This window comes from Oryx dammah, unplaced genomic scaffold (assembly GCF_014754425.2).
Source record: "Oryx dammah isolate SB20612 unplaced genomic scaffold, SCBI_Odam_1.1 HiC_scaffold_28, whole genome shotgun sequence".
In the NCBI taxonomy this organism is placed as follows: domain Eukaryota; kingdom Metazoa; phylum Chordata; class Mammalia; order Artiodactyla; family Bovidae; genus Oryx; species Oryx dammah.
Window position 1 is genome coordinate 108,647,031 of NW_024070212.1, and position 10,386 is coordinate 108,657,416.

A 10,386-nucleotide genomic window follows, 5' to 3' on the forward strand; every position below is an offset into this window, starting at 1 on the left:
TGACTTTGGGCAAGTTGCTTCACCTCTCTGAGCTTCAGTCTTAACTCCTGTAAGGCACGAATCCACTCATATTACTTGCGTAACTTGTTGAAGTTCTTAGCTTGGTACCTGGTAAGCTTTGGATGTCTGGGCAATGTTTGTGCCCTCTCCACCCTCATCTCTTTCCCTTCCAGCTCACTTCTGCCCCTGCTGTCTGGTTCTGCGGTGAGGGAGCGAATCACCGTGCAGAGGGGGTGAAGAGGCATTTTAATAACCCAAACAAAGCAGAGCTCTGCCTTCCTTTATGCCAAGAATATCAAATCAGCTGTTAATTATCTGCACTAATGGCAGGCGCAGAAGCAGATAATTTTTCTTTGGCCATGTGCCTTTGGCCTTATGTGTGGGTCTGGGTGTGTCTGAGTTCTAGAAATGCACTTTAGGCCAAGTAATGAGGTTGTAACAGGACAGACCTCGCACAGGAAGAGGCTCGTTAGAGCACCGTCTGGCTGCCCACAGCTTTGCCCTCCAAACCCTGATCCGTCAGTGCCAGGAAAGGGCACTTGTTCCTCAGCCACATGGTGAGGTGGAAAAACCATGGATGCTGGAGTCAGACACTTGGGTTCCAGCCTCGACTCTGGCCCTAACTAACTGTGTGACCCTAGGCAAGTTACCAGACTTGTTTGAGTCTCAGACTCTAGTGGAGATAATCGCATTGCCTTGCAGGGTTTCTGTGAGGATGAAGTAAGGTAGATATGCCTTTCTTTCTCTTCTTGCCCGTCTTGTCTCTGTCACTCCAGCCCTGCCTTGAACAGAGCCCGTCTGAGCGTTGGCTGGCAGTGTTCCACAGCCCCCATGCAGGTACGAATCCCGACTGCCTCGACTTGGGGGAGCGACGACCGCCATGAGACTCTTGACCCTAAAGGCTGCTGCTCTAGACTCTCTTCCCCCTTTGTCTCCTGTCCTTGATGTAGACACTAGAACCGTTCACGTGGCCTTGTTGGCCTCCAGTATCAGCCCTGAGGCCTCTGGATCTTAGTCCTCTCACCCCAGCTGCACCTTCCCAGTTGTCATTTTAAGACCTGCTTTGCACTTCCCTTGTGGCTCAGCTGGTGAAGAATCCACCTGTAATATGGGAGACCTGGGTTCGATCCCTGGGTTGGGAAGATCCCCTGGAGAAGGGAAAGGCTCCCCACTCCAGTATTCTGGCTGGAGAATTCCATGGACTGTATAGTCCATGGAGTCGCAAAGAGTCGGACACGACTGAGCGACTTTCCCGTTCACGTTGCTTCCTGACACCCCAACTAGCCTCGTTAATGTCCCTCTCCTCGTCCCCAGGGGAGCTGCGCTGGGTTTCCGTACTCCTGAGCTGCGGGACTAGGGTCCTGCTCTGAATATATGCATCTCCTGAAACTCCAGTTCTGAAATCTGTCTGCCTTGAACATCAGACTGGCTGAAATCATTAGTGTTGGGCTGGATCTTGCCTGTGGAGGAGCTCACCCTCTCTGCCCATGTCCCAGCTTTCTGTCCTTTCCCAGCAGCTTGCACCAACAGAGGTCCAGCTTGCCTCCAGCGGAGGCCAGTGGTGTGGGCCCCTGTGCTTGCCCACCTTGGGCAGGCGCCACTCTCACAGCAGTCAGAGTTGAGAGGAGCTTGGCAAGTGCTAAGGTTAGGAGTGGGCCTGGGATCTCACAGGAGGCCAAGTTGTCTTCAGATTCGGGAGCTATCAGGGTGCTCTAACTCGGAGTATATTCTGTTCCCATTGCATGTTTCACAGTTGGGCACCCTGCAGGAAAGAGAAGAGAAAGGGCTGACTCGAGCGCTCTGAGTAGGGCTCTCCCTGTGGCTCAGTGGTACAGAATCTGCCTGCCAGTGCGGGGGACTCGAGAGATGCAGGTTTGATCCCTGGGTCGGGAAGATCCCCTGGAGAAGGATAATGGTAATGCACTCCAGTATTCTTGCCTGGAAAATTCCGTGGACAGAGGAGCCTGGCAGGCTGCACCGCATGGGGTGGCGAAAGAGTCGGACACAGCCTAGCAACTAAACAACAACAACAAGCATCTAATTTACTGCTATTGGCCAGACACCTCCCAGCCCCTTCTCTACCCAAGCCCAGGGCCAGCCCCTTCCTCCCCAGCATAGAACAAGGCATTCTCTTATCTCCCATCTGACCTCTCCTCTCTGTCTCCCTGCTCACGCAAAGTTAGGTCAGGGATATGGTCCCCAGGCATCAGAAGGTTTCCAAAGATACTGGCAACTGCCCCTACCATCTGTTTCTGCCTCTGCCTGACTCACTGCTGGCGAGGGGCTGGAGGTATCTGGGGACACGTCTCGACCCAGAACAGTGTGCTGCCTGTGCCATTGTTGGGAGAAGTCCCAAGGGACGGCCCCACTGGCGCTCCCCCTTCCAGCTTTTCTTTTCCCTGGCGCTGCTCCTGGTTGTCCTGCCCATCCTGCGATGGAGGGGAAAGGGCACATGGGGGCTGGGCAGGGCCTTGTGCGAGTGACCAAAATCCAACTTATGCTTTTCAGGCAAAGAAGAGCCTCATGGTTCTCAGAGCTGCTTCAGGGGCAGACCTGAGGATCCCTAGTGCACTTGCTCTCCACTTCGTACCTGTGTCTCGCTCTTTGCACGCTCCAGCCTATTCCGTTGTAAACTGGTTTCTTCACATGGAGGAAAACAGAGCAACTGAGAGCTCCCAAGTCTGACATGTTACAGCAACAACTTTGATCCTTTGTTTCTGAATCCAGAAATCCCAGAGAAGAGACACACTGGTGCTTGACTAGTAGGTGGCGCCTGGGGGAAGAGAAGCGTTTGGTGAGACAAGGTCGCTTCTGCAGGGCCTGCGGACGGGGCCCCGGTCTTCAGAGGAGGCTGATATTAAGGGGAAACAGGTGTGCTGATGCCTCTTGGGCAGGGCAGGGTTTGCCACGTGGGCTCAGCCCTCTCTGCTGCAGTAGTTTCTTAGTAAAAATGCACTGGCTTTAGAAATGGAACTGGGGGACTAAGACTCAGCGCTCCTAATGCAGAGGGCCCAAGTTCAACCCCTGGTCAAGGAGGCAGGTCTGCATGCTGCAACTAAAGATCCCACGTGCTGAAATGAAGATTGAAGGTCTCGTATGCCGCAACTGAGATCTGGTGGTGCCAAATAAATACATAGTTGAAAAGACCAAAAAGAAATGGAACTGGGGTGGGCTGACAAAGAGGATTACTGGGACCTTGGGGTTGAGGTGGGTGTGAGATGTGACCCAGGTTGGCTGGTGTCCCGGATGCTGTGTGGCTGTGGAACCGGAAACTTGCCCTCTCTGAGCCTGACCCCCATCTCTACCATGCCTGAGATGTGACCTTCCCTGGCCTCACCAACCTGTGGCTGCAAGCAAAATCACACTGGCCTGAATGTCCCACTTTTCCCGCCTCATAGTTGCCCATCTCTGGGACCCAGACTTCTGTCTGCTCAGGGTCCCTAGAAGATCTCGCACGTGGCCATAGTCTGTTGTTTCATGACTGGTTCTGGCCTTCCAGCCACAGGAGGGCTATGGAGCCCCTGAAACAGCCCTTATTCTCTGCCTAATGCTGTCTCAGGGCCTCCAAGCTTGCAAACTGACTGGCTACCAGGTGGCACCATACTTCTGTCAGTCCTCACAGAACTGGATCCACAGGGATTTCCATGAAGTGAGGAGAAGGTTCCTCTCCCCAAATCCAGACCGTGCACATCACTGCTGGGCCCCAGAGCAGTGTGGCCTGTGAGCTTTCTCTCACATGATCCCTTGGGAAAGAAAGCCCCACAGCCAGCCACTCTTCCTCTCTCCCTGAGATTCCGACCCAGTCCCAGGAGCTGGGCCGGGGGAAGGTCATCATGCTCTGGCCCCCTTCGTCCAGGGGCCTGCTTCCCATATATGCCCCCATGTCTGACCTGCCTCTTGTGAAGGGGTGCTGGGGAGAGGGGGCACTGCCCATCCAATGTGTCAGAGACAACCCGACTTGGAATCCTGACTTAGCCTCCCCTGGAAGCCCTTCTTCAGCAGAATAGCAGTTCCCTTGGAGGGCTCATCGTGTCGAGAGCATGCTCAGTCATGTCCAACTCTTTGCGCCCCCCCCGCCCCCATGGACTGCGGTTCACTAGGCTCCTCTGTCCGTGGACTTTTCCAGGCAAGAACACTGGAATGGGTTGCCGTTGCCTACTCCAGGGCATCTTCCTGACCCAGGGATCAAACCTGCATCTCTGTCGTCTCCTGCGTTGGCAGGCGGATTCTTTACCAATTGTGTCTGTTAAAGGAGACACATGATAGGTGCTCCACAAATTACTTCCTGTTATTTAATCCAGCAGTTCACTGGTCTCCTTTCGGGAGGCAGTGGATGATAGCACCTCTCATTTGTGCAGCTGCTAGGGAGCCAGGGCAGCCGCCCCAGGGATGGACAGGAAGGTCTGGCTGCCCGGTCAGAAGAAGTCAGTGTGCCTCCAGGCTTGAAGCTGTTCTGTGGTCTTTTGGGGTGAGCTTCCTGGGCCCCAGTGTGGTGGAATCAAAGGTCCTGGCTGGTTGTTAGGTGTGTCAGAGTTTGAGGTGACGTGGGCTGAGACTTCAGACTTAGGAGGAGAGCAAAGGAACATAATTTTGATTGTCCTAAAAGCCCTTGTTTCACCTGGACGAGTGTGTGGGTCTACCCAGCCAAAAATGAAAGCCTAGAATTCCCCTTTGTGGTGGTCCAGCAGCTGGCCACTCAGTCTCTGCTAGGACGTTTCAGAAAGCAGATCCATCAAACAGGAAAAATGTGTGCACCAGATTCAAAGACATCACATGTGTCGGAGAGATCATCTAACAAGGAGGACTTCCCTGGTGGTGCCGTGGATAGGAATCCACCTGCTGATGCAGGGGACAAGGGTTCAATCCCCGGTCCGGGAAGTTTCCACATGCTGTGGAGCAACTGGGCCTGTGCGCCACAACTACTGAGCCTGGGCTCTGCAACAAGAGAAACCACCGAAGGACAAGCCCGCACGCTGAAAGGAAGAGGAGCCCCTACTCCCTGCAACAAGATAAAGCCTGCTCGCAGCAGGGAAGACCCAGCACAGCCAAAAATCAATCAATCAATCTAACAGGGGGAGCGGGGAAAATAATAAACTGCATGAAAACAGGGTGGAAAGAGCTGGTTTAAAGATAGCCTCAAAAACTCCCTTGGGAAATGTGGGGACAGGGACTCAGGGAGGCAGGTCAGGGGAGGGCTGGGCAGGAGGCACGGAGAAGGCCTTGGGGGATGTTAGGGATCTCCCTAAGGGGAGGGTGTCTTCCCCCATTAAATGTTCTGGGCTCTGGAGGCCAGACCTGACTGCCCCCAGCCCTCTTCCTGTTCCCTGGGAAGGGTCCTTGGGGAAGGTTCTGGCTGGATCACTCAGTCCCCAGCAGAAGCTGGGACCAGGTCATTGACCAGAGAAGGGAGCAGGCAGGATAAAGAGTCCCCTGGAAGCTGCTCCAGGAACATTGACGCTGGTGGCTTCCCAGAGGAGATGGCTTGTGTCCTCAAGAAGGTTCCAGAGGTGCCCTTTGTCCCCAGACCTAAGACCGGGAGGTGGCTGCCATGACCTGCTGTGTGTCCACCCAGGCTTCATTTATCACAGAGACCCATGAACCCCAGGATCAGCCATGTGCACAGCATGAGAGACACATCACGCACACCCGGGGGCCCCTCCTGCACATACATGGACACGCTTCCTTCCCATCTTGAGCCACTCTCCTCTGAGAGACTACATCCCCTCCTCCTCTGCCCTCACTGCCCCACCCCCACTAGCCCCACCCCTGAGAAAGTGCAGCTCAGGGGTCCCCAGGGCTGCACAGGAAATGCTTTGTACACTGTGGGTCAGCCAGGCTATTTTCTGTCCCAGAGCTGGAGGGAGGTTGGGCCGGGAACAGCCAGGCGTGACAGTCAGCTGTTTTCTGCCTCTTTCTCTGCCTCTCTACTCTGCAGTCAGTGTTGGTCTCTCAATGGCTCTATCTTGTCTCTGTATTTCTCTTTCAGGCCTCAGGGTCTTTTTGACCCAATGCCCTTTGACATTTTCCACTATTGCCTACACACCCTTCAAATTTCAGCTCAGTTCCACCTCTTCCAGAAAGCCTTCCCTGACTCCTGTCTAATCAGGACCGTCCCACTGTGCTCCCAGAGCTCTGAGCAGATGCCCTCAGAGCACTGGGCTGGTGAGTTGGTCTCCACTTCTGCTGGATTGTGAGAAACGCGAGCACAGGACCTCTGTCTCCATGAGACCTGGTTTCTCAGCACTGGCACACACAGACAACCGTCCGCACGCATTTCCATGTGCATTTTGCACACCTGCCTCATTTACTCATTTGCTCTCATACTGGGGGCCAGGATGTGCAGAGGTTAAGAGCCCAGACTGGAGTCAGACCATCTGAATTAAAATCTCAGCTGTGTGACCTTGGGCAAGTTACTAAACTCTTTGTAAGATGGGTCTGAGACCAGCACCTGCTTCAGTGAGTTGTTGAGAGGATGAAATGTGTTAACACACGTAGCACTAAAAATAGTGCCTGGCTTGTAGCAAGAGCTCCCAGATGTTAGCCAATTATTATTTTCACTTGTAAGATGGAGAAAACCGGTTTATCGGCACTTCCTTCCAGGAGAATATCTCAGAATATTGTATCAATCTGGAAGGAGTGTTTTGATTAGTTGTGAGGATGTGAGCCTGCTTGTTGAGGGATATGCCTTGTATAACAAAAGATGGTTGCTACACAGCCTTTTAAGAAGGGTGGATTTGGGCAAACTGCAGGGCTTTTGTTCAGCTGGGTGAGCTGTGCAAGTTTGGGGCCAGAATGGAATTGCTGGAGACAGGAGAGTCTGGGCATGGTAAGGGGGAAGGGCACGAGAATGCATTAGTGCCCTGTTGCTGCTGACGCAGATGACCATGAACTTGGTGGCCTAAAGCGAGTGTGCTCTAGTGGTCCTGGGAGTCAGGAGTCTGAAACTGGTTTCACTGGGCTAAAATCAAGGCGTCCTCAGGCTGCATTCTTCTTTGGAGGTTCCAGGGGAGAATCTGTTTCCTTGCCTTTTCCAGCTTCCAGGCGCCACCTCCATTCCTTGATACATATCTCCCTTTCTCCTTTTCCCATCTTTCAAGCCAGCTGGAATCCTTCTCATATTACATCACTTTAACCTCTCACCTGTACTGTCTTTCTCTGCTTTTTATGACCCCTTTGATAATTCAGGATAATCCCCCACCTTAATGTCAGCTGACTAGTAACCTTAATTCCATCTGCAAGTTAGTTCCCCTTTGCCATGTAGCCTGACATAATCACAGGTCTGGGGATTAGGACATGGATATCTTGGGAGGGGGACATCATTCTGGCTACCATCGAGGACTCCTAGTGTCGTAGGAAGGAGACTGGAAAGAAGCATGTCTGACGGTACTTGGAGGATCTTGCTGTAGGGTGTGTGTGTGGTCTGTCTTCTTTACAAAATGTCCAGCCATCAGATGCTATGCGGAATGTATTTTCTTTAGGGTAAATGGGAGGGCATGTGGACTCTTGCTTCAAGGATTGGCATGAGGGAAAACCCCAGGCTTCCCACAACAGAAGGAGCTGAAAGTTGGGTTACATTCATTCACTCAACCTGTATGTGCTGGACTAGACTCATAGCCCTCAAGTCATTCACAGTCCACTGGGGGAGACAAGTGTACAGACAAGTAAGATCCCTCTAGGACAGGAGGATCAGTGATGAGAGTCTGCACACAGAAAGCACAGAGGCAGCGTCAGCTTAGGCTGGAGAGAGGAGAGGCCAGGAAGAATTTCCCTGGGGAGGTGACCCCCTCATCCTAGGTTGGCAGGATAAATAGAAATCCCCCAGGTTAAGAGGGGAAATTTATTCTGGGCAGCATGGACTGTCAGGGCAGAGATGGAAGGTGTGAGCCAGTGTGAAGTGTGTGTGTGTGTAACTCTGAGCCCAGTTCCTGGCACTCTAGTGGCATTCTGGAATGAACACCTCATGTCAATGCTATCCTGTCTGTGTTTCTAGGTAGGCCATGGCCTTGCCTAACATAACCAAATAGGAGACACCTCCTTCTGGGGAAGCCCACCCCCCCCAGAGTTGCCATGACCTACCTGCAAAGTCTTTTTCAGGGTCTCATTAAGAAAAAGCAGCACATTTGTTTCAACAGTACTTCATATCTGAAGAATACTTCACACTTTACTGAATCTTTTTTTTGGGGGCTGTGCTTCATAGCATGTGGGATCTTGCTTCCCAGACCAAGGATCAAACCCACACTCCCTGGAGTGGAAATGCAGAGTCCTAACCACTGGATGGCCAGGGAGGTCCTACAGAGTCATTTATAATTCAGCGGATTTTCTTTCAGCTGAAGAAACTGAGGCTCAGAGACTTAACTAACCTTCCCAAGGTCACACAGCCATGCAGCGGCGGGGGAGGAGGTTAGGGGCCTGGACTCCGGCACACCTGCTCCTCAGCCAGGTCCTGGGCTCCTGCTAATGGCCGAGTGTCCTGCCTCCTTCCCTCTGGTGCTGAGGTGGCTGGGACCCGGCTCTGAATGGCCTTGGGCTGCCATGACTGGCCCTCCTTCCCTGGAAGGGGCTTCCTGAAGATGGAAGTGGGCCCCGAAGGCCTAGAGAGTGTGCATTGTTCGTCTGCACCTGGAGGTGAGCTCATGTCGGCGGGCACCAGGCCCGGGGGAGGGCCTGAGCAATTGTCTTGGCCCAGGTCGCTGCCTCCATCTTGGCCCCTTTCCTGGGAACAGATCCCTTCCCTGAGTCCTGGCTGGACAGTCAGGAGGCCGGGGACTCAGGGAGGCCAGGAAAGCCCCTCAGTTTCCCTGTCTGAAGGTTGAGTTAGATCGGAGTTTCCCTTAATGTGGTATAGGAACAGAATACCCGTCCTGCGGAATACCCTCCAAGGAAAGGGTTGCGTGGTCAAACAAGGGGAAAGCTGATGCTGTCTTCCCCTCCGGGACCTTCACAGCACACGCTGGCATGTCAAAGGCTCTGCTGCTGCTAAGTGGCTTCAGTCGTGTCCGACTCTGTGCGACCCCATAGACGGCAGTCCACCAGGCTCCCCCGCCCCTGGGATTCCCCAGGCAAGAACACTGGAGTGGGTGGCCATTTCCTTCTCCAATGCATGAAAGTGAAAAGTGAAAAGGAAGTCGCTCAGTCGTGTCCGACTTCGTGACCCCATGGACTGCAGCCCACCAGGCTTCTCCGTCCATGGGATTTTCCAGGCGAGAGCACTGGAGTGGGCTGCCATTGCCTTCTCCGTCAGAGGCCCTGAGAGGCCTGAAATGAGGGAACCGGGTTAGCCAGCGCCTCTCGCTGAGGCTTCCTCATGCTCGCGTCCTCAGAGAGCTCCACGGACAACACCCAGGAAACGCGGGCATCGGCGCGCTCCAAGGGCAGGCTCACCCCTCCTCCCACACTGTTAGCTCCTCGAGGCAAAGGTCTCGGGCTGACCTCTGCCGTGGAGCTTTGGCTGCCCAGCACCCCTCTCTTGGTTTTGAGGGAATCTCACGTGAGTCTCGGAAGGAAGCTGAGCCCCATCCCTCACTACAGAGGTGTCCCTTTGCGAGGTAGTCCTCCCTTGCCCTTTCTGGGAGCTCAGGTGGGGATGTATCATCAGGCTCAGGACTTTGAGTCCAGAGAGTGGCCCAGGGATCGGGGGCCGCTACCGGGTCTGTTCAGGGGGGCTGAGCCTGCAGCAGCGTCTGCCCTGCTCTTCTGTCCGCAGTGCTGCCTCAGCTGGGGCCCCTGCCGCCGAGCCTCCTCGGATTCCTGGGGTGGGGTGGGGGTCTCTGTGCCTCATTTAAAAAAACGTAGTAAAATGTAGTTGATTTACAATGTTGTGTTAATTTCTGATGAATTGAAGTGATTCAGTTATACACATACACGCATCCTTTCTCATATTGTTTTCCATTTTGCTTTATCACAGGATATTAAATATAGTTTCCCATGCTATACAGAAGGACCTTGTTGTTTTTCCATTCGCTATATAATAGTTTACATCTACTAATCCCAAACTCCTCATCCATCCCTCCCCCCATCCCTTGGGAACCACAAGTCTGTTCTCTATGTCTGTGAGTCTGCTTCTACTTTGTAGATAAGTTCATTTGTCTCATACTTCCGAGAAGGTGATGGCACCCCACTCCAGTACTCTTGCCTGGAAAATCCCATAGACGGGGGAGCCTGGTGGGCTGCAGTCAATGGGGTCGCACAGAGTCAGACACAACTGAGCGACTTCACTTTCACTTTTCACTCTCATGCATTGGAGAAGGAAATGGTAACCCACTCCAGTGTTCTTGCCTGGAGAATCCCAGGGACGGGGGAGCCTGGTGGACTGCCGTCTATGGGGTCGCACAGAGTTGGACACGACTGAAGCAACTTAGCAGCAGCAGCAGCAGCAGCAGTATCATA